Source organism: Adiantum capillus-veneris, chromosome 24 (assembly GCF_014529385.1).
Source record: "Adiantum capillus-veneris isolate H3 chromosome 24, ASM1452938v2, whole genome shotgun sequence".
In the NCBI taxonomy this organism is placed as follows: domain Eukaryota; kingdom Viridiplantae; phylum Streptophyta; class Polypodiopsida; order Polypodiales; family Pteridaceae; genus Adiantum; species Adiantum capillus-veneris.
In genome coordinates, this window is record NC_140954.1 from 112,769,256 (window position 1) to 112,790,748 (window position 21,493).

The 21,493-nt window shown below is 45.2% G+C and overlaps 1 protein-coding gene across 7 annotated transcripts in view; it reads right to left on the bottom strand.

Moving 5' to 3' along the window:
• Positions 1–21,493, bottom strand: part of LOC147426970 (uncharacterized) — a 31,043-nt gene that overhangs the window by 7,902 nt on the left and 1,648 nt on the right. The window lies entirely within an intron of this gene.

Genomic DNA, 21,493 nt, shown 5'->3' on the forward strand with positions numbered 1-21,493 from the left:
TGGCGGCCTTGCACTCACACCAAGGTTGCTTTTTCCCACCTCACGTCGATTGGCCGGCCACTAAGTGCACGGTCCGCTCTCAATGAGTGAAAAGACACAAGGGGAGGCTGGACAAGACCTTTCTTGGGATTCCTATCACTCTTCAACAAAACACGATTAGGAATCGACACGCCCAAGCGAACTTGGGTTCGTGCGACCACAACAAGCAAAAAAATTCTTGTGGTTCTTATGGTTCTTTCTTTGAGTAATGCAGAACACTTCCAAAGCTCTGATACCAATGTAAGGTGCAGCGGAATGAATGTTGTATTTTCTCAAGATTAGTGATCTTTATTGCTCAATGTTCCTTTTAGTTCTTAGGGAAGGAGAGAGCCTTCCGTCTTATGGAGAGTGCTATGATCACGAGCAAAGTGAGTGGATATTGTGTGTGCAAGTGAATGAGACTGAGAGAAGGAGAAAAACGAGATACGACACCCGAGAGGTTGTAAAACCCTCCTCCGAAGGCCCCACTCTCATCGGCGAGAGTGGTCTAACTTTGATTGCACAAAGGTGTACAATGATGATGCATGGACTGATGCAAATGAGGGCTATGTCGATGACGATGATGATGACTTTAGGGCTGATTCTGGTCCTCTTCTATCTGCTATCCAAAAGGGGGAAAATGCTGAGGATCTGGAAGATCTTGGGCTGTTTTCGTACGGCTGAAAATCCCTGTTTTACTGTTGTTTCGATGGCTGAAATTCTCTGATTTGTAGAGGCTCTTACTGATGACAAAACGCTGAGGTTCTGGCAAGGGTCATGCTGCGTTTTTGTGTGGATGTCGAGGGCTGAAAAACGCTGCCTTACAGCAGGGCTGCAGGTGCATTTTTGTGGCTGAAATCGATGGGAATCTGCAACACCTGCTAGCGTTAGTAAAACGCTAATGCTGCTCCAGATTGGGGATAAAAACGCCAGGCAAGAGGGTACTTGGATGGCGATGGGCTGAAACTGGGAAAACGCCAAGGGAGGGAGAGGGGCTAGCGATGAGGAAAACGCTGGCTTGATGGTGGAGTGGCCTCGCCAAGGGGCTTGGGGAGGGTCTTGTTGAGAGAGGGAGGGAACACCTATTGCTTGGGAAGCCTGCTGTGCTCCTTGCTCATCTACCCAATTGTGCTAACTTGGGTTTGCTCATATATTAACTTACCCAATTTGCCCTACTGAGTACCCAACAAAAGTCACTTAATTTCAGAGGGCCTGAAGATCAAACCATTGATCTGATACCTGGAAGCACGCCACCGAATCGGCCACCTTATCGTGTGAGCCGAGTACAGAATGAAAAGATTATGAACCCAGTGAAAGACCTCTTGGAAAAGGGTCTTGTCTAGCCTAGTACTTCACCGTATTGCTCTCCAGTGTTGCTGGTTTTGAAGAAAGAGGGATCTTGGAGAATGTGCATCCATTATAGCGCTCTCAACAAAATCACCATCAAGAACAGATTTCCGATTCCTAGGATCGATGATATACTTGACAGGTTACAAGGATCCTCGTGCTTTAGCAGGATTGACTTGAAGAGTGGATATCATCAGATCAGGATAGCGCCAGGAGATGTCTACAAGACAGCTTTTCGGACGACTTTTGGGTTATTTGAGTTTTTGGTGATGCCTTATGGCTTAACCAATGCTCCTGCGACATTTAACCGGATGATGGACAGGATTTTTCGAGAGTACAGGCTATTTGTTGGCACTTTCTTTGACGACATCATTGTTTTCTCCAAGAATGAGGCAGAACACAGAGATCATCTGCTTCAAGTCTTTCAGGCATTACGAGATCACACGTTAGTGATTAATGCAAAGAAAAGTGAATTTTTCCTACCAAAGATACACTTTTTGGGACACATTGTGTCAGCAGCAGGAGTGCAAATGAACCCGGCCAAGATAGAGACTATCCGTGATTGGCCCGATTTGAGGAATGTCCATGAAGTTAGAAGCTTCTTGGGACTGTGTTCGTACTACAGGCGGTTCATACGAAAGTTTGCAGAGGTTGCTTCCCCTTTGCATACCTTGACGCAGAAAGGAGTACCTTTTTCGTGGGGACCCACAGAGGTGACTGCCTTTTGGACATTGAAAGAGAAATTGACTACGGGACCTATTTTGACTTTGCCGGACTTGCAGAAGTCATTTGAAGTATATTGTGATGCTTGTGGTCGTAGTCTGGGTGCGGTCTTGATGCAAGAAGGCCATGTCATAGCTTACGAGAGCCGTTTGTTCTCTAGGCCGGAGATGACAACACAGATCTATGAGAAAGAGCTTTTGGCAGTTATCCATGCTCTTACTCAGTGGCGGCATTACCTACTCGGAGCGGATTTTTCTGTCTTTACAGACCATCAGAGTTTGCGCTACTTCTTGTCACAGTTAGCAACTTTCGGAAAAGCAGATGCGGTGGGCGAACATCTTGTCACAGTTCCACTTCCAGATTGTCCATGTGCAGGGACAGAAGAATGTGGTGGCAGATGCTTTTTCTCGAAAACCGTTGGTTCTGGCTGTTTTCGCGATACATCATAGGAGCTTCGAGGATATGGTCGATCAGTATGCCACAGATACAAATTTTGCAGATATTTTCACACGGATACGGGATGGGGAGACAGTAGCTGGATACTCCCTTCAGGAAGGCTACTTGATGAAAAAGACTATGTTGTGCGTTACACAGCCGTTGAGGGATAAGGTTATGACTGAATGCCACTGTCCACCTTTTACGGGTCACCGCGACATTGCTACCACCATGAAGGGGGTAGAGAGATACTTCTTTGGGCCGAGACTCAAAAAGGATGTGGAAGAGTTTGTGCGCAGTTGCTTGGTATGCCAGAAGGTCAAGTTTGACAGGCATAAGGCACAGGGATTGTTACAACCTTTACCCATACCCACCCACCCCTGGGAAAGTATTGCAATGGATTTCATTTTTGATCTCCCAAGAACACAGAATGATCACGATGATTTTCCGATTACATGGCACATCTGAGACGATTGTCTCCGACAGAGACCCCAGATTTATGAGTTTGTTTTGGAAGGCAATTTGGGAGAACATTGGCATGCAGTTGCAGTTCTCGTCATCGTTCCACACGTAGACTGACGGGCAATTTGAGATTGCCAATTCAGTGATTTTAGATTTATTGAAGTCTTGTATCTCGAATCAGAAGACTCAATGGGAAAAGAACTTACCTTTGGTGGAATTTGCCTACAATAACACGATACACTATTCGATGGGGAAGACGCCATGTGAGATTGTTGAAAGTGCTGCGAAGGTTCCATCCTTCCTGAGCACGAAAGATTAGATATTTGAAGCAGATGAATATTCGCGAGATTTGGATACGGCTTTTGCCAAGGTTCGCGAGACTTTGCAGGAGTCTTAAGAACGACAGAAAAAGGCAACGGATCGCCATCGTCGCGACTTGAAATCGAAGGAGGATGATTGGGTGCTCATACTTTTGAGAAGGCACGCCTACGAAAGAAAAAGGGAAAGGAGAGGCTTTTTCCAAAGATTAGTATGTGATACTACGGACCTTTCCAAATCACTGACAAGATAAATGATGTCTCCTTCCGATTGAAACTGCCAGATACTTGGAGGATTCATAATGCATTGCATGTTAGTCTCTTGAACCCTGTTAAGGGTGATGTGCCTGATGATGGGGAGCCTGATGAGCAACCCGAAGTGGAAGAAAACGAGGAGATCCTTGTTCCTGAACAGATTTTGGCACATAACGATACGAAGAAAGGTAAAGTCCGAAGGCGGTTCTTGGTTTAGTTCAAGAACTTTCCTGCATTTGATGCGAAGTGGGTGGAGGAGGAGGACCTAGCAGATACTCCTCGGATTGTGAAACTTTACCTCGATGTTTTGGTTTAGCATAGTCTACTCCAAACGGAACCCAGAAACTCAGCTTGGCCGAAGATCTGGTGCAGTGGGATGCATAAGAGGGGAGTTGCTCCGCTCCTTTGTCAACAGATGCCTCGATTTTGATACTAAAGTCACTGATGTCTCTTTGAGCTTCAGGGATACTGAGAGCTGACAGTATTCTGCTGGATGACTTTATGAAATGGAATTCCTGATAATGATACTGATTTGTTCTTGACTTCTTTTGAGTGCAGGAACTGATAGCCGAAATGACTGCAGCATTTTGGTCTGATTGATCTCGAATAGACATGGTTGCAATAGGGGTTAGTCAATCGGACATCGATGAGGTCCCGATTGGACCTAGATGTGATTGCTAGCTACATTGCCGATAAATCATGGTCTAAGATCCGAATGAATGTTGAATGTCATGTGATGTCTGGTGATGTCCGGTGATGTCGTGTGATGTGACTGTCGATTTTGTACATGTGCTAGATGTGTGTTCCTAGTACGTAGGTACTAACAGTCAGTGTCTGCTAAGACGATTTATGGCTTTTGTCGGTTTGCAGGCGTAATCGCGGTCGATTACAATGCTTTCAAGAGGGGGGTATGTCACAAAGTGATGACGTGGCGGACAGCAGAAACCCTAATTTCCGAAAATCGCGGAGGCTGAAGAAAAAAAAAATAATGACGAGCGACGCGAATCTTGCTTTTTCTCTACGCCATGAGAAAGAGAGAGAGAACTTGCTTTTTTTTTTTTAAAAGAGACTCTCTAAGAGAGAGAGAGAGAACTGATGCTTTTTATTTTTAAAAGCTTTTGGGGCTTTGCTTTTGGGCATCCCTTGTAACCTTTAAATTAGTGGTGAAGGCCTCACTTCTCAAAGCATCTGGACGCAGAGTCTGAGAGTGAAACCCTAGCCACTCTCTTGTACTTTGAACTGATTAATATAAAAAGAAATACCGAAAGGGGCGCCAGTCTTTGGGGCCAATATCTCTAGGCACGGAACTCCGCCGGGCCAATGCAAATCTATTGTGATATGTGAATTGTTTTGAAGTGGTTGTTTGGTGCTGTCGCGATTGATTTTTGACTTGGAGTGTCCAAGTCTGTTACATAAAGTCACTTGAAAAATCCCCAAACTGAGTCTGATGGAATCTGATGGAAATGCTTATGCTTATGCAACGAGAGGATATGCATCTACATTGAGTGACTGGGCATGCACGGTCTACGAATAGACTAACAAAAGTGTCAGATCACTTCTAATCTAAACCGACTGGACTTAACGGAAACCCTGTTATGGTGTAGCTTGTCCACGGACACACAGGGTTGGATGTGTCACGTGACAGTTGGCCTCCTGGCCATCCAAGTACAAGGCTTAGTCGTCTGCACATTCGGCATCCAATAGCTCATCCCCCCGAATAGGGAGCGCTAAGCCACATAAACCAACCTGCAGTGAAACCAAAAATCTGCTCATCGCCTCGGCATAGAACATAAAGAGGAAAGGGGTAAGAGGGAAACCCTGTCTGACCGAACGTGTGAACATGAAACGATCACCTCTACCTCCTGACAAAAGTACCAGACTGTGTGACCGTCTGTACAAAGCTGACACACCTCTTATCCAAGCCTCTAAGAAGCCCATCCTGCGTAGAGTACTCCAAAAAGTCCCAGTTAACTCTATCGTAGGCCTTCTCAAAATCGAGAAGAAGTATCACCAGATCCTCACCACGGAGCCGAGCGAGGGCAGAAGCCTCCCAAAAAGTAAAGATGTTGTCAAGGATACTACGCTCCTTGACAAAACCTGTCTATGTCCCATGTATAATGCTCTCTAGAAGTGACTGAATCCTCAAACTCAGAGCCTTGGCAAGAATTTTGTAGGATGAGTTGAGAATGGTGATGGGTCGCCACTGTTGAATCTCATCCAAGGAGCCACCCTCCTTGGGAATGAGGTAAATCAAGCCCTCACTCATGTTGTCAGGCATCTCTCCTGTGTGCAGGATGTATTGAAAAGCGCTGCAGAGATCTGAGCCAAGCAAGTCTCAGTACTCCAAGAAAAAGTTGGAAGTCAAACCATCCTCACCTTGACAGCTACCACGGGGGAGTTCTCTAAAGGCCGCGTGTAGCTTTTCTAGCTGAAGAGGCAACTCAAGCCTCTGGCGCATCTCCTCAGTCACAAGACAAGGCATCTGTGCCCACATCTGCTCTCTACATGCAGCCTGACGCTTTGACTGAGGCTCTGCAGACAATAGATCACGGTGGAGAGGGGGAAAGTGGAACACGCCCAGCACACAACACAATGCCTCACTATAGCCCAGGGTATACACAGCGCCCCAATCCACTAGAGTTCACCTTCAAAACTCGACACTATGTAGCAGACTTGGACACTCCAAGTCAAGAATCTACCGCGACAGCACAAATTAATACTTCAAAACACTTCACAGTTCACAATTGATTCGACACTGGCCCGGCGGAGTTCCATGCCTAGAGATATTGGCCCCAAAGACTGGCGCCCCTTTCGGTATTTCTTTTTGTATTAATCTAAGTTCAAAGTACAAGAGTGCGGGCAGGCGATCACACTCAAACTCTGCATCCAGATGCTCTCAGTTGTGAGAGGCCTGCTCACATATTTAAAGATTACAAGGGATGCTAAAAACAGAGCCCAAAAGCTGTTAAACTCAAAAGCTGAAAATTAAGAGCTTTGGAAATAAAGCAAAAGCCCTCACAAGCCTCGAGAAGGATTAAAGCAAAGCTTTTAAATAAATAAAGCTCCCTCTTTCCCAAGCATGGCGTAGGTTCTGCATAGCAAAAAACAGCCAGCCAACTTCCGTGAAAAGCGCCGCAAAAAGTGGACGTCCGTACAGCCTGCCACGTGTCACCATCTCCACATTTCGCGGACCTGTCCGTGCACTGCAGCCATGTCATCAGTTTTGCCGAATCTGCCACGCCAGTATTTAGGGTTTCTGGGCAGCCAGCCAGCCAGACAAATGTGTGTGTACTTGAAGCAGCCACGTCACCCATTTGTGACATACCCCCCTCTTGAAAGCCCTACGCCTGCAAAAAAGACATAGGCCATAAAATACCTTAGCAGACACTGACTGTTAGTACCTACGCACTAGGAACACACATCTAGCACATGTACCAATCGACAGTCACATCACACGACATCACATGACAAATCACATTCAACATTCATTCAGATCTTAGACCATGATTTATCGGCAATGTAGTTAGCAATCACATTTAGGTCCACTCAGGACCTCATAGATGCCCGATTGACTAACCCCTATTGCAACCATGTCTATTCGAGATCATTCAGACCAAAATGCTGCAGTCATTTCGTCTATCAGTTCCTGCACTTCAACAAGTCAAGAACAAGTTAGTTTCATATTATCCGGAATTCCATTTCATAAAGTCATCCAGCAGAATACTGTGAGCTCTCAGTATCCCTCAAGCTCAAAGAGACATCAGTGACTCTAGTATTAAAAATCGAGGCATCTCTTGACAAAGGAGCGGAGTAACTCCCCTCTTGTGCAAACCCACTGCACCATATCTCCGACCAAGCTGAATTATGGGTTACATTTGGAGTAGACTATGCTAAACCAAAAGCTTCAAGGTAAAGATTCACATTCCAAGGAACATCTGCTAGGTCTTCCTCCTCCATTCGCTTCGCATCCAATGCGAAGTAGGTCTTGAATTTAACCAAGAACCTTCAGTTCGCTTTACCTTCTTACTTTCTTTCTGTGCCAATGTCTGTTCCGGAACGAGTATCTGCTCGTTTTCGTCAGCAAAGCACTTATTCTAAGGAAGGTCGTTGTTTTCATTGTCACATTAAGGGTCACATAAAAAGAACGTGTCCTAAGCTTGACTCTAATGAATCTAAAGAATCCACAGAACTCACTTCCTCTGTCAATGCAATTAATGACAGCACGAGTGTGCCCCAAGTTTCTCATGACCCTCCCATTGATGAGTCTCTCATTAAATGTTATGGTCATATGACGGGGCAGCGTTTTGTCATATTGTTTGACCCAGGCAATATGCATGATGTGATCAGTCCCTCTCTTGTTGAGAGAGCTTACCTAGAGGTTAGTCAGAAATCTCCTCTCGAGGTCTCTGGCTTCGCTCCCGGTATGGACTCTCTCATCACGAAAGAGTGCCTTGATGTGTTGTTTACAGTTCAACAAGCTACTTTCCTATAAAAAAAATTGTCTCCTCTCTCAGGATGTGATATGATTTTGGGCATTCGATGGTTTTCTGAGCATAATTGTCTCATTGATTGGGCAGAAAATACGTTCACTTTCAATGACTCTCCCATTGTCATTCTTGGAGAGCAAGTTGTTCATTCTCCATCTCTCATTGCTAATGTGCAGGGCCAGGCGAAGATTGAACGGATTCAGGAGAAGGAGACTCTCTCAGTCCCTTCTTCTCCAAAGCATGACACACAGGATTTGCATGATGATACGCATGATGATTTAAATGATAATGATGAGCATGATGATTTGGATGACAATGACAAGCATGATGATTGATCTGCTGTGCAAAACGCCAGGGCTGGTCTTGAATCCAAAAACGCTAGGTTCTGTTGTCTCTTGCAAAAACCCTAGGCCTCTGTGGGGGTCTTGCTGAGAAGTTGCCTGTTGAGCAAGGTGCTCCTACTGCCTCTTCTGCCAGAAGTGCTAGCGCTAGGTTTTCTTATATACTGGCTTAATGAATTTGCCCTACCCAGTTCTCAACAAAAGTCACTTCAAAATAATAAGTGAAAAATGTCAAAAATAGGGAAAATAGGTCTATGCACTGTAAAAATGCTCCTGATGGGTTCTGACTGAAATCTGATGATCATGTTGTGTGCAACCGGAGGATATGCATCTACTCTAAGTGTCTGGACATGCACGGTCTGCGAACAAACTCACAAAAAGTGTCCTTCCTATTCTAAACTGACTTGACTGAACTGAACCCTGGTCACGCTGTAGCTTGTCCACGGACACATAGGGTTGGATGTGTCACATGACATTCTACGACTATGTCATGCCAAGGAAGAGACATGGATGGTGACTTCCTGGAATGCATACTTTTCAGCTTTTCATGAGAAATCCGCATACATCCGTGCTCATTCATGAGTGAATCGTGCTCAACGTACAATATGGCATGCCTATGAAAAGGGATCACATAAAGACATTGACTAAAATACAGGAAACAATCACGAATGAAACACTTGAACAATGCCTGTTGACTAATCATTCGAACACATAATACTTCCTGTGGGGGTTCTCTGGACCTCGACTCGAGAGCCAAGATCGGTTCTTCATGATCGATCGAATTTGCAATGAGGTTAGCTTTACTAGAAAAAGAATCAACTAAATCATCGTCCTTGTGAACAATCACATCATCTTCATGCAAATCATCATGCTTGTGAGAAATCACATCTTTATCATCATCATGCTTGTCCTTATCATCCAAATCATGATGCTCATCATTATCATGCAATTCATCATGCTTATCATCATGCAAATCCTGTGTGTCGAAGAAGAGACTGAAAGAGTCCTTTTCGCGAATCTCTTGCATCTGTGTCTGAACTTGAGAAAAGAGTCGCGACATCTCTTTCATGTGTCGATCGTTTATTGCTTGTCTTGCTTTGTTCTCGCGATCAAATTCTGCTTCTCTTTCTTCGCGCTTACTATCAAATTCGGCTTGTCTTACTTTGGTTTCCAAGCGTACGTGCTCGCACTCATGCGCTATGGCTGCCATTCTTTCTTGGTACTTACAATCAATTTCTGCCTTTCTTTCTGCTCTTCTTGCTTCGCATTCTAACTTCCTTGCTTCGTGTTCTAACTTGCTGTCCATAAACATCTGCTCCAACACCTCCATAGGAGTTAGTGTAATCCTTGGCGTAGATAGGGAAGGGGGAGGGTCAGAAAAACCTCCTGGTGGGGAAAATTCTTCTTCGCCAACTCCATACTTAATCATCACCTTCATGCAAAGAATCCATTCCGCTTCGGGTGATGACCATCCATTGAAGTGTTGGGTTCTTAAGTTCACAAGGAAGTTGGGTTCTTGTGGGTCTAGGGTTCTAGAGGTTCTTGAATCCTTGAGGTTCTTGAGGTTCTTCTTTCGCTTGCAATCTGTTTTAGAGAAGGATCTTCTCTTCACCCGAGTTCTTCTCTTTTCCGCGGGCGCACCCCTTGGCGGCCTTGCGCTCACACCAAGGTTGCTTTTTCCCACCTCACGTCGAGTGGCCGGCCGCATCTTCTCAAGACATCTTCAGATGGGATAAGTTCAGATGCTTCTTTTAGTGCTAGGCTTCATTATGGCTGAGTCTGCCCTTGATCTCCGGAGTCATGACAGAAACTCAGTACGCTGAACTTTGTGTTGATGTATGCTCATGTGTGTGTACGTGTGGTGTGTGTTGTGTTGGGGAGCATATGTTAGTACCTAGTTCTACACCCACTATTGGGCACTGACGACGTTAGTGGGGATATCGTGGTATTTAGTCAATACTATGCATGATGGGGCTGATGGTTATATTGTCTTGTGGGTGACTACCATGGTTCTATACCTTGCACTTTCCTTCAAGGGTGAATCTGGGCTTATCCTAGATTCATCTAGGTATATAAGTTCAACTTTAGTAATCACTGGAGAGGATTTTGGCTTGAGAGTGTAATCATCATCCAATAATGAATCCCAACATTCTTCAGACTCACTGGTCCGCTCTCAATGAGTGAAACGAGAAACGAGGGGAGGCTGGACAAGCCCTTCTTTCTTGGGTTTCCTGTCACTCTTCAAAAACACGATTAGGAATCGACACGCCCAAGAGGACTTAGGTTACGTGCGACCGCAACAAGCAAAAAAATTCTTGTGGTTCTTTCCTTGAGTGATACAGAACACTGCCAAAGCTCCGATATCGATGTAAGGTGCTGCGGAAGTTTACTTACGGAAGGGAGAGCCTTTCGTTCCTTTAGTGAGAGTGCAATGGACACAAACAAAGGGGTGAACACTGTGAATGAAGGTGCTGAGACTGAGAGACAGAGAGAGAAGAATACGACACTAGAATGTTGTCAAACCCTCCTCCAAAGGCCTTACTCTCTATGGCGAGAGTGGTCTACTATTGATTGCACAAATCTCTACAATGCTTTGGACAGGCCGACAATGTCGACGACGATGAGGACGACGACAAGACAGGCTGAAATTTGAAAACGCTGTCAGGAGTTTTTTGGAGCAAGGGATTGCGCATATGTACATACCCATGCATGGTGCATCAAATAAAGTATTGCCCATTTTCCAGAGCCAGGTGGTTACGTGGGGCCCACATGTGTACAGGTAGGACACCATGTACATAGTGCATCGATTTTCATCGTTACTAGTACCATTGTGTTTTTCTACAATAAGGAGGAGTTGGTAGCACGTAAAACTTCTCGAGGAAGCTATCCGCGGGCCGACGACGTGAGGTCAGCAGGTGCGTCAGATGGCATCTAGTGGCGTCAGGAGGGCGAACGAGGTCAATATTTGCACGCAGATGAGGACGGACACAACGTGGGTGTTTGCTTGTGAGAATTATGCAGAAAGGTCATCATGAGGACCTTTTTTTGGGGCCACTTCACGTGGTGGCGAGATGCATTATTGGAAAAAAGCTGAGTGCCAGGTGTGCGAATGATGCAAAAAGGTGACAACTATGCACTGCGAGGTCAGTTTTTGGCCTGTTTGGGGTCCGTTTGAGGTCATCTAAAAGGCCAAGGGTGCCCAACTAATAAAGCTAAGTGTGGGAACTGAAAAAAGAGAGAGAAGACCAGAAAAAACGTGGAGAAGAGAGGAGGAACAGCCGCAGGTGTGTTTTTGCCCATTTTGGAGCCTGTTTTGGCCCTAAACTGCTCATCCGAGGTCGGATTTGAGCACTTTGACATTGTAGACTGGGGTTTTGGGCCGTTCCGGACGCGATGGCGCTGTCCATTTTGCCAAATTCCTCACTCTTTTCCTGCTGTTTTTCTGTGTAAGTTTCTCCTATGAGCGAAGTTTCTGCTCTAGTTTGTGATTGTATCTGGTATCTTTTACCCATATTGTGTGAGCTGTTTGCCCCATTGGTGTTGGCCCAAGCTCATTTGTATCTAAACATCAGAAATTCTCCTCTTTTGAGCTGAGTTTTTTGGGTGTGTGTGTGTGTATGTGTGTGTCTGTGTGGAGTGGGCAAGTGGATAGTCTCTCTCCTCTCACTCCAGAGGTGTGTTCCCTGTCTCGGCCAGGTGTGTTGTGTAAGCCGAGTGGTGCCCCATAGTGTGTGTGTGTATCTTCCCAAGAGTGTGTGTCGGGTCGTTATAGAGGCGCTGTGTGTGTTTTCATCCCGCTCACATTCTTTTGGCGCCCCCACGGAGGATCTTCTTCGAGTACCTTCTGCTTCGAGCTTCGAGCTTCGAGATTCGGGGTTACAGGTTACAGGTTACAGGTACAGGTTACAGGTTACAGGTACAGGTACAGGTACAGGTACAGGTACAGGTACAGGTGATTCACACAGGTACAGGTAGCTGGAGTACAGTGATATACTAACAGTGATGTCACTTGCAGTTGTTGTGGGAATGCATCACTTGGCGCCTATTTGAGCGCATTGTCTGTTGGATTGTACGTTACTTGTGGAAACTGCCATTGTACGCATTTGTGGAGCCATACTTGGTTGTATTTGGCAGTCCCAGCCATTTCTGATACTTGGTCTGGAAGATAGTCATTTCTGAGACTTGACTATATGCGATTTGCATTAGCCTTCGTGTGAGGGTCGATAGCGTGAGGTTTTTATTGAGCTGGGGGATTCTCAAATGTGGAGATCCTTTCGGTGATACAGGTAGCTGGAGCACCCTTTTCGTGACCTCGCCATAGGCTATGTACTAGTGAGTCCTACTTGATGCTCGGGTTCTATTGTTGACAGTTTATGCATACATAGACAGTCTATATTTTGGGTTCCTACTGCTCTACTTCTGGGGAAACTCTGTCGAAATTTTCCCAAGTTATGATGGCTGGTTTTTTGGTATTTTGAGCCATTTATGCTGTTATGCTGCTGAAATTTTGGCAAAATCAGAGGTTGAGTCAGGTGTGCCTTCTTGGGAGCTTCATGGTTGGCTTTAATGGATGATCAAAATGGCCCTCAGTTCACTCCTTTTCATTTAACGCAAAGAATTCAGATTAATGTTCATGTGTCCAGGAAGATCTTTTTCCAGCAGCGCATAGTCTTTATGTTTGGGCCAAGAAGATTGAGAGAGATCCTGGAATGTCCTTTGCCTGTTGTCATTCCGATGATCAACTATGAAAACTCATTTGATGTGCATGTGTTTGTCCTTATCTAAAGTTGAGCTCCATTGAAGTTTCTAGGGATTGGGAAGTGAAAAGTTTTGGGTTCTTGCACGTGTGTTCGAAGGGGTTCTCAAAGCATCATAATTTGGGTAGCCATGGCTTTCTCTTATCCCGAGTTTCATGGAAGAAGTGATGAAGATGTGGAAGAATTTTTGGAAAAGATGGAGGTTGCCTGCATTAGCAACCAGATTCATGACCCTACGCAAATGTTACGCCTTCTCCAAATTTGTTTGAAGAGTGATGCACGAGCTTGGTCCAAAGCATTTGAAGAGGAGTTGCGTATGGCTGATCCACCTATAAGATTGAGTTGGGACAATCTAAGGCATGGATTGGAAGTGGAGTTTGTGAAGATAGAAGACCCTGACAAAGTGTGGCAAGAAGTACAGGCTTTGGTGCAAAAGGAAGGTGAGCCAGTAGATGCGTACATACGAAAGTTTTCATTGGCATGGGAGCGAATGTGCAAAGCTTTAGCACCACAGGTACCCCCGCCTGACATGATGAAGAAGGACAGGTTCTTGGCTGGTCTTTGGGAGAATATACGTTGGAGAGTGGAGCTAAAGAAGCCTAGGACATATGAAGATGCACTAGAGGTAGCAAGGAACAAAGAGTGGAAGCTGAGGAAAATGAGCCAGTTAGGGGTGGAGTCTTTGCCAATGAGGTCTGAATTTCAGCCTATAGAGTCTTTACAAGGGCGCATGTCAGGGGTTCATCATGAACCAGTGGTTCCTGTTACTACTCAGGTTATGCCAGCAGTGGTCACTACAGCAGTGCAAGATGATGGCCTAAGGCAAGACATGAGGCAAGTGGTTGATCTGATGAAGAATCTCAGCCTAAACATGCTAGGTCAAGTGGGAAATAATCGAGGTCGAGGGCGGTTTGCAAATCAGCCAGCAGGTGAAGAAAGACCTAGGAATGGTGCTGGACAAAGTAATAGTAGGTTTTGGAGGCAGACGCCCACATGTTATAATTGTGGAGAGTTGGGTCACATCAGCCCGCAATGTGATAAGCCACCAAGGATGGGGGGAGACATGTATCCATTGCCAAGACAGGTGCTAACTAGGTCAAATGATTATGGCATCGAAATTAAGGGAGACGAAGGAACCAGTGGACTGACCCAGGAGGAAAAAGGGAAGACAAAAGTGCTAAGTGTAGTCACCTTGGAGAAGGCATCAAAGCTAGAGGATACATTAGTGATGCCTATTGGGAAGAGGACCACAGAGGAAAAGGAAGGAAGAAGTGCCCCAGGTCCTAGTAAGAAGAAAGGAAAGAGCCATGAAGGCGAGGATGTCAAGGCCAAGAGGAAAAGGAGAGCTCGTCGAAAGTTTCATGTTTCAGATTTTCCACTAGGGGATGGGCAATTAAGCTATGACTTGAAGGAGGATCTGACGAGCAGGAAGGCAGATGTTACTTTTGGGCAGCTTATAGAGATGGTGCGTAAGCTAAAGCGACAGTGGAAGAGGATGGTTAACCCAATGGAGAAAGAGCCAGAGAGAGGTTCAGTGAAGGTGTTGGCAATGGACGAGCTACCAGACATTTGTCCAATAGTAGATGTGTGGCATAAAAGGAAAAATTTGGGACAAGGTTATGTGGATGGCGGAGCCCAAATATGCGTCATAACACACTCATGCGTTGAGAAGATGGGTCTCACAGTGGCTGGGGTGTCAGGTTTTCGGATCAGATTGGCAAACCATCAAAATGTAAAATGCTTGGGTGTTGTAAAGAGCTTAGAAGTGGAGGCATATGATGCAAAGGCAGTGGTTGATTTTCATGTGATGCCAGCAGGGTTGGGAGCATATCCTATTATACTGGGCAGACCATGGTTACGTGCAGTGGGAGCTGTTCAAGATTGGCGACATGGTACGATTAGCCTCTATGGAAAGACAGGTACCAAGAAGCTTTATAATATGGACACAAGGAAACGATTAGAGGAGCTTTATGAAGATGAGGATGAGTCTAGTGATGAAGACTCTTCCACGGTGACAGATGAGGATAGTGATAGCACTACCAGCAGTGATGAGGATGCTGATGTTGCATTTCTTTTGATGGATAAAGAAATCCAGGAGTGTGGTTTAGTCGCATTTGCGAATGAAGTTGAAGATGAAAGTGAAGGACCTTATGAAGTGATTGAAGGGCTGATGCAAACCAAGGTTGAGTTGTCAAAAAAGCAGGAATTAATGACGCAAATGATTAGTGGAGACCTCTCAGCTATGGAGAAGGATATATATTTGCATATGCTGGCTAGTTTTCCTGATTTGTTCATCACTTCATATGAAGAGATCAGAGGGTTCAAGGGTGAAGAGATGCATATAGAGCTGAAAGAAGGTGCTAAGCCAGTGCGGCAAAGGCTAAGAAGGATGGGTCAAGAGCAAATGGAAGCCTTGCGGGTAGAGGTGGACAAGTTATTGAAGGCAGGGTTCATAGTTCCAGTGGAGACCACAGAATGGGTGAGTCCAGTAGTAGTCAGTCCAAAGAAGGATGGGAAGTGGAGAATTTGTGTAGATTTTAAACCCTTAAACGCAGCCACTAAGAAGAACCCATATCCTCTTCCATTCATCGATCAGATCTTGGATTCAGTGGCAGGTTATGAGAGGTACAGTGTGTGTGATGGTTTTTCAGGCTATTTTCAATTGAAGATTGCTCTTAAAGACCGCACAAAAACAACATTTATTACGCCATGGAGCTGCTATTGCTACACAGTGTTGCCGTTTGGGTTGTCAAATGGACCATCTTTCTATCAAGAAAGAGCAAATTGGGTGCTGGAACCATTCATTGGTAGTTGTGTTAAGGCTTTTATGGATGACTTCTGTGTTTATAGCAGTAGGGCTGAACACCATGAGAAGCTGCAGATGGTATTGGCTCGATATGATGAATGTGGAGGAAAACTAAATCCAAAGAAATGTCATCTAGCACAGCCAAGGGTGAAGTTATTGGGCCATATGGTGTCAGAAAATGGCATTGAGGCTGATCCAGATAAGGTGAAGTCTATTATTCTTCTTCCATCACCTATGAGTACGAAGCAATTGGCAACCTTTATACACAAAGTGAAGTACATGGCACGGTTTATTCCATTGTCTTCGCAGCTTCTTTATCCATTACAACAAGTGGCAAAGCATGATCCATTGCAATGGGATGACAAGTGTGAAGAAGTGTTTCAAGAGGTGAAAGAGGTGTTAGGGGGGTTGTCAGCCATGCAGGCTCCTGATTGGGAGAAAGTTTTTTATGTAAATCCATCAGTAGGGGATGATGCCATTGGAGCCATGCTATTGCAAAAGGGGAAGGGCAGCCATTATATGAGGCCAGTGTATTGTGCAAGCCGAGTGAAGTTGGTAGCGGAGAGAAAGTTATCGGAAGTAGAGCTAGTGATGGCTAGTGTAATATTTGCTTGTCGACGATTTCGTCATTACTTGCTACCACGGCCTTTTGTTTTCTTGACGAGTTATGCCTTTTTGCCACAGTTAATTAATGGTATTAACATGTCAAATGTGGTGAAGAAATGGGTAATTGAGCTGCAAGAGTTTGAGTTCTCTTTTCTAGTGGAAGATAGTACAAGGGCTACCCTAGCTGATTTGTTGACCTACAAGGAGAATCCCCTTATTGTTAAGGAAGAGGTGGTGAGAAAGGTAGTTGAAGAAGTGCCACAGATCAGCAATGCACATGTGTTGTTCTTTGATGGTTCATACAGAAAGAGCCATGATGCAGCTTCAGGGGGTATAGCACTTTATGATCCAGAGGGGAAGCTAGTATGCAAGAGAGGGTTCAAATTGGATGCTCATAGTAACAATGAGGCTGAATATGCTACATTGGAAGCCGGATTACACATTTGTTTGAAGCATGGGGTTCGAAGGTTGAGCATAAAAGGTGATGCCTTGTTAGTGGTGAAGCAAGTGTTGGGTGTGTGGAAGAGCAAGAACACCTCATTGAAGGAAATGTGCTTCAGAATTAAAGGCCTGTTAAAAAAGTTTGAAGCATGGAGTATCAGACACATTGAACGTGCTCTAAATGGAGAGGCACATGAAGCAGCTCAAGGCATGATTGGGGAGCTATTTGTGTTGAGGACCACTTTACCTCTTTATCATGGCCGGGAAAGTTTGGCTCAAGAAGAGGAGTTTTTGCTAACAGGAATCATTCCAAAGGAGATTCAGAAGTCTAAGAAGTATGGCTTTGTGCGTAGAGCATATAGGTACAAATTGATTGGTGATGTCTTATACATGAAAGGGGCTGATCTCGTGTTGAGACGTGTACCTTGGCGGGAGGAGCTTTACAGAGTGTTGGAAGAGAATCACGAAGGCGCATGTGGTGGCCATTTTGCTCTAAAGATCACCTTGCATAAGATTTTGCAAGAGGGGTATGTATGGCCTAGTTTGCACAAGGATGTTCACCATTGGTGTAGGTCTTGCAATAGGTGTCAAGCATTTGGGAAGAGAGTGTTGAAGCCAGAGCTACGAAAAACCATTATGGCGTTTGATGTGTTTGAAAAGTGGGGGATTGATGCAATAGGCCCGTTACCTATCACAAGCAGGGGCAAAAGCTATATCTTGACGGCAGTGGACTATCTCTCTAGATGGGCAGAGGCTATAGCAGTAAAACAGATCACTTCAAAGGATGTGGCAAAATTTGTGTATGATGAAATATGTTGCAAGTTTGGGGTGCCACTGGAGTTACTTTCAGATAAGGGGCCTGGCTTTAGAGCTAAACTGCTAGATTTTTTATGTGCAAAGATGAAGATTAGGCACCAGCATACCACTCCTTATTACCCGCAGTGTAATGGCTTGAATGAAAGATTCAATGGTGAGTTGGTACAGATTCTTTCGAAAGTGACAGAGCACCAAGGAAAGAATTGGGATTTGGAATTGCCTAGTGCATTATGGGCTTACCGTACTTCGGTGAAGACAGGTACAGGGTTTACTCCATTTCATTTGGTGTATGGAAAGGAAGCACTATTGCCTGTGGAGGTAGAGTTGCCTGCGGTCAAGATGTTAGAGAAGTTGCTTGGGCCGCCTAGTGATGCATTCAAAGAGAGGCTCTTGCAGTTACAAGAGGTCCAGTTGGATAGGATGAGCGCTTTGGAGCATTATGGGCAGAGGCAGGATAAGGCTTTGACAAAGCTAAATGAAAAGGTCAAAAGTAAGGGTATCAAGCAACATGACTTGGTTTTGCGCTACAACAGTAAGCTGGACAACACCTTCCAAAAGAAGTTTCAAATTAAGTGGGAAGGCCCTTTCAAGGTAGTAGAGTGTTTTCCAAATGGCACATATCAGCTGGCTAACCTGGATGGTGTTCTACATAAGTCAAGGGTAAATGGATTGCGTCTTAAATTGTATCATGCTAGATTGATGATGGTGGAACAAGATGAGTTGTCGGTGGAGCAAGAAATGTTGGTGAAGGATGAGGAGACTTGTGATGCGGCGAGTCTCATATCTCTCTTTGCTGCTGCTGATCATGAATGATCTAGCAGGCTAGGGGATGGGCAAATTATGTCAGGAGTTTTTTGGAGCAAGGGATTGCGCATATGTACATACCCATGCATGGTGCATCAAATAAAGTATTGCCCATTTTCCAGAGCCAGGTGGTTACGTGGGGCCCACATGTGTACAGGTAGGACACCATGTACATAGTGCATCGATTTTCATCGTTACTAGTACCATTGTGTTTTTCTACAATAAGGAGGAGTTGGTAGCACGTAAAACTTCTCGAGGAAGCTATCCGCGGGCCGACGACGTGAGGTCAGCAGGTGCGTCAGATGGCATCTAGTGGCGTCAGGAGGGCGAACGAGGTCAATATTTGCACGCAGATGAGGACGGACACAACGTGGGTGTTTGCTTGTGAGAATTATGCAGAAAGGTCATCATGAGGACCTTTTTTTGGGGCCACTTCACGTGGTGGCGAGATGCATTATTGGAAAAAAGCTGAGTGCCAGGTGTGCGAATGATGCAAAAAGGTGACAACTATGCACTGCGAGGTCAGTTTTTGGCCTGTTTGGGGTCCGTTTGAGGTCATCTAAAAGGCCAAGGGTGCCCAACTAATAAAGCTAAGTGTGGGAACTGAAAAAAGAGAGAGAAGACCAGAAAAAACGTGGAGAAGAGAGGAGGAACAGCCGCAGGTGTGTTTTTGCCCATTTTGGAGCCTGTTTTGGCCCTAAACTGCTCATCCGAGGTCGGATTTGAGCACTTTGACATTGTAGACTGGGGTTTTGGGCCGTTCCGGACGCGATGGCGCTGTCCATTTTGCCAAATTCCTCACTCTTTTCCTGCTGTTTTTCTGTGTAAGTTTCTCCTATGAGCGAAGTTTCTGCTCTAGTTTGTGATTGTATCTGGTATCTTTTACCCATATTGTGTGAGCTGTTTGCCCCATTGGTGTTGGCCCAAGCTCATTTGTATCTAAACATCAGAAATTCTCCTCTTTTGAGCTGAGTTTTTTGGGTGAGTGTGTGTGTATGTGTGTGTCTGTGTGGAGTGGGCAAGTGGATAGTCTCTCTCCTCTCACTCCAGAGGTGTGTTCCCTGTCTCGGCCAGGTGTGTTGTGTAAGCCGAGTGGTGCCCCATAGTGTGTGTGTGTATCTTCCCAAGAGTGTGTGTCGGGTCGTTATAGAGGCGCTGTGTGTGTTTTCATCCCGCTCACAACGCTAATGGCTGAAATCAACAAATCTTTATCTGCTGAATTCTGACTCTATGTCGGTGACGATGTCGATAACGACGACGCGACGACGACGCGCTGAAAACGCAGATGCTGAAATCTGAGTTTTCCGGGCTGAAACTGCAAATTTCGATGGATCTGACCGTGCGACGAGGATCTGTTTGCAGGAAGGTGAGATCTGCGAGGTTCGGGGATTCTACTGCGGAAAACTGTTGAAAACTGAAAACAATAGGTCTTGTCCCAATAGATCTGTAAAACGTTGGACTACCAAGCTGATTCAAAAACGCTAGGGTTGAAAATGATCTTGTGGGGAAATCTGCTATCTGCTGCGGAAATCTGCTAACGCTAGAGATGATCTGTTGCGTCTTGTTGTCGCCGGGCTGATCTGCAATGCAAATGCCAGGGCTGATCTGTCATGCAAAAATGCTGGGTCTGTTGCGGGGGGAGTCTTGCTGAGAAGGTGCATGTTGAACGTTGTGTTCTTGCTGCCTCTTCTGCTAGAAAGTACTAGCGCTAGGTTTTCTTATATACTAGACTTGCTAATTTGCCCTACCCAGTTTCCAACAAAAGTCACTTAATAAATAAGTGAAAAATGTCAAAAATAGGAAAAATAGGTTTTATGCACTGGAAACTGCTCCTGATGGATTCTCATGGTAATGATGATGATCATGTTGTATGCAACCAGAGGATATGCATCTAATCTAAGTGTCTGGACATGCACGATATGCGAACAAACTCACAAAAGTGCCAGTTCACTTCCTATCCTAAACTGACTTGACTGAACTGAACCCTGGTTAGGCTGTAGCTTGTCCACGGACACATAGGGTTAGATGTGTCACGTGACATCCCCTCCTTTTCAAAGTGAGGTAGTGGTACCGAGTTGTATGGCGTCGAGGGAGATCGCGAACAATGTCTTGAATCCTGTGAAGGACTCTTCGTCGGCCCACTCTGATGGGGAAAGTCTTGCTGAGAGAGAGGAGGGAAACCTGCTGCTTGTGGCCTGTGTTCTCCTTGCTCTTCTGCCAACTAGTGCTAGCCTAGGTTTGCTTATATATTATCTTACCCAATTTGCCCTACTCAGTTCCCAACAAAAGTCACTTATATTAACAAGTGAAAAATGTCAAAAATAGGGAAAATAGGCTAAATGCACTGGAAAATTCCCCTGAAGGATTCTGATGGATCTGATGGGAATGCTTATGATCATGCTGTGTGCAACCAGAGGATATGCATCTACACTAAGTGCATGGGCATGCACGGTCTGCCAACAAACTCACAAAAAGTGCCAAAACACTTGCTCATCTAGACTGACTGGACTGACGGAACCCTTGTTATGAAGTAGCTTGTCCACGGACACATAGGGTTGGATGTGTCACGTGACATGCACTCTCTCACTAAAGGAACGGAAGGCTCTCCCTTCCGTAAGTAAAGGAACCTTGAGCACAGTTCAGAGCACTCATCTTGAGCAAAGTTCTACATTCACTTCCGCAGCACCTTACAGCGCTCATCTTATTGCTAAAAGTTTTGCTCAAAACGAAGGTGTTGACTTTCAATAGTGCCAATTTGCTATTCTATTTTGCTCAAAAATCAAGAAAATCCATGTTCTTGTGCATGAAGTGTAGCAGTTGATGTGGCCAAAGCAATTGCTATCGCACAAGGTGTACATTTGTGATAAGCATGACTTTC